The sequence below is a fragment of the Pundamilia nyererei genome, unplaced genomic scaffold (genome assembly GCF_000239375.1).
Source record: "Pundamilia nyererei isolate P.nyererei 1_Seehausen unplaced genomic scaffold, PunNye1.0 scaffold00138, whole genome shotgun sequence".
NCBI lineage: Eukaryota > Metazoa > Chordata > Actinopteri > Cichliformes > Cichlidae > Pundamilia > Pundamilia nyererei.
The window spans coordinates 1,703,623-1,706,607 of record NW_005187539.1 but is presented as its reverse complement, the minus strand read 5'-3'; the positions used below and the strand labels follow the sequence as shown (position 1 = coordinate 1,706,607).

Below are 2,985 nucleotides of genomic sequence, written 5' to 3'. Positions count from 1 at the left end.
AAAAACATACCTACGTTTTTCTTGGCAGGATGCAGATAAGAAGCTATCCTCTCACAATAAAACAACGTTATAACCAGCACAACGGGTGGTGGAAATGAAAGAAACTTAGATGTAATCATCTCTGACTATAACCTAAGTAATATATAAAAAAAGACATATTGCCTTTTTGACAATGTCAGCAAATACTGAACACATTCAATCTTTATTTGAGGGGAAAGCTGTTGCACTGGATTGCATTAGATTTTTACACTTGTACTTAATAAAGTGCCCAGTAAATGTTCATCTTGTTTGATTAATTTATACAAAAACTTAAACGCAAAAGAATTTGGGGTTTAGCTATGTTTTATTGGCTACATTTTGGCCTGGAGTCAAAGTCACTGCTCCCGGCCAAGAATTCTTTGGGAAAGGGCCAGACATGTTGTTTACCAGTCTTTATGACAAACTAAGCTAATCAGTTGCTTCATATTTATGGAGAAATATGATTAATTTCATCTAACTCTCCACAAGAACTCTATCCTCAAAGTGTCACACCTGTGAATAAACAAACACAAACCTCTTCAACAAAAAAAGTGATATAAAGGATATGATATGTTCAGCAACCCAGAAAGCAAAGAGGAAACGGGAAGGCTGTTCACTTGGCTGTTTCTCAAATATAACATATGTAGGATGTTATATTTGTGCAATTTTGTTCTAAAAATTAAGAAAAACAGCAAAGTAGGAAATTCCAGCAGGGGTTTAGAGCATTTCCAGTTACTGCATCTCATTTGATTTAAGCATAAAAAATGTTTCCACTGATGTTATCTCTCGGTTTCGCTACTTCTCGGGGTCTCGTGGGTTTTGTAACTGCAGTCTGAGTGCATGAAACACCTCCACGCAGATGCTTCAAACATAAAAGTGCTTAAAGAAATCACATTTTCATAGACAAAGAGCTGCTGCGGCTCATATAACAGAGATGCACACCGCAGTCTGTGTACTGCCATTTAGATGCTGTTTTAGTCATTCTTCTGCTGCTCCTATTTGACCAGTATATTTTCTAACTCCAGGGCTTTTCAGATCAAGCTTTTAAACTAAAAATCTAAAGAAAATGCAAAATGATTTCTGTGATTTTTGGGTTATTTAGTTACATTTCAGGTATCTTTAAGTTGTTCACAGTTATACAAACATGAATTTTCCTTTTTAAGTACTCAAAGACCAAAGAGGAGGGTAAATACAGTATATTCTACAAATCAGCAAACATTATAAAAGTGTCTTTATCTTTTTTGTATTACATTAATACTATGATGACCTTTCAGTTGTGTGTGACCCACTGGAGAGGCGTAAGCTTTGGCTGTGTCAGCTCAGGACTGAACTGACCAATAATATGCTGCTTATGCGTTGATACGGTCTCAAAGAGCAATATAATAAAAATATCAGCCAGGGTGACGGTTTTCTTCTCATCTATTATTACTGTGCAGAATTTAAACACTGTGATATGCCAATGGCAAATTTATATGAGGATCTGTGCAGTGGCAAGAAACGCACAACGCGCATGCGCTATCTGCACTGACTTTAGTGCCAGCTTCATCTGGACAGTAGAACAAACCCTCCATCTGACAGCTGACCACTCAGTCTGACCACTGAGCAGGGAAAAAACTTAACGCTCTGTTAAATGCGCTCTCTTAATGGATGAAGTATCGATCAGTCCGCGCGCGAGGGTTGTAATTGTATCGTTTTACATCTGATGGGCAGAGAAACAAACAAACACAGCAGCTTCACACCACAGATTAGGTTTGCGTTACAGCGCAGCCGCGTCAGTGGATTAAAAAAACAAGCACTTCCTGGAAAAAGTAAAGCGGTGGCACCAGATCTGGCAACCAACGCCCATAAAAGTTTTGCCTGAACTGCATTAAATTTTGCAGATTCGTCTAATCACCCACTCCGCTTTATTAAAACAACAAAATATACGAGGACTTTTAACAGCAGTGAACAAAAAGCGGGTTTAAAAAAAACAGCTCGATTATGTAACGAGAGTGGCATGAAGTCGATTAAGCTGAATCGATCCTCCACTCATCAGCACTAACACTACCGCCACAGGACCCTTATAATGTCTCTGCTCACACGCAGTTAAAATGTGCCTGTCCACTATGAAACATTTTCAAGAGAAACGGACTCACCTCATAAAGTTTGCGGAAGAACTCTAACTTCCAGACTGTTTGCCTTCCTATTGGTCATGTGGCTCTCATGTTACAGAGAGCAGACACACCCAGTCAAACCCAGAAGAAGTACAAGAAAAAAGAAAAAATCCTGGGTGGTGGAGGGAAAATCAGTTGTGAGCATAATAGTCTGTTGTTGATATTGTATACAGATCGGCCTCCACCCATCTAATAAACAAAGGCATGTTATTACAGCATTATAACCGTTAAAGAGCTAATCTGACTGAGTTCGTTTGAACGCAACTTAAATAAGAGAGTAACGACGATAACAAAGGATGACAAAATATCCGTAATTTTAGTTTATTAAGGATGAAAGTAAAACATTGATCGTATGTGAAAGATTTCCCACACAGCACCAAACACAGCAAAATATTTATTTTTTTTAAAATAGGCTTTTATTTGGAGAGTGGGTAATATTAATTGCACTATCTACCACAGTATTAGTCATTTGTGCACACACAAAACAAAAAAAATTCCACCTGTATGACTAACAAAGGTTATCTTATCTTTTTATAACAGGGCACCTGAATTTTTTTAAGTGGTTATTTTTTGTTTGTTTGATTGTTTTGTTGAGATTAGACGAGCTCTACTGCTCTAATGTGAACTTAAATCATTCTTAAAGCCTTCATGAGTGCTTTGGCTTCCTTCCACAGTACACATAATTGTGACTCTAAGTGGTTCTCAGCACGAATATATCTCTGTCTGATATAGCGGTGATCCATGTTACCTTGGCCCTCACCTGTGACAGCTGAGGTAGGCCCAAGGGACAAGCAGAAGAAAATGAATGGACGGA

General features: G+C 38.1%; 1 protein-coding gene across 2 annotated transcripts in view; it reads right to left on the bottom strand.

Moving 5' to 3' along the window:
• The window catches only part of rpz4 (rapunzel 4), a 7,538-nt gene extending 5,120 nt beyond the window's left edge, over positions 1–2,418 (bottom strand). Inside the window, exon 1 of one of the 2 annotated variants that reach the window (XM_005744078.2) lies at positions 2,154–2,418. The gene's annotated coding sequence lies outside the window, so the exon portion shown is untranslated. The remainder of the gene's footprint in view (positions 1–2,153) is intronic. The other variant, XM_005744077.2, reaches the window with a different exon arrangement.
• Between the last annotated feature and the right edge of the window lie 567 nt (positions 2,419–2,985).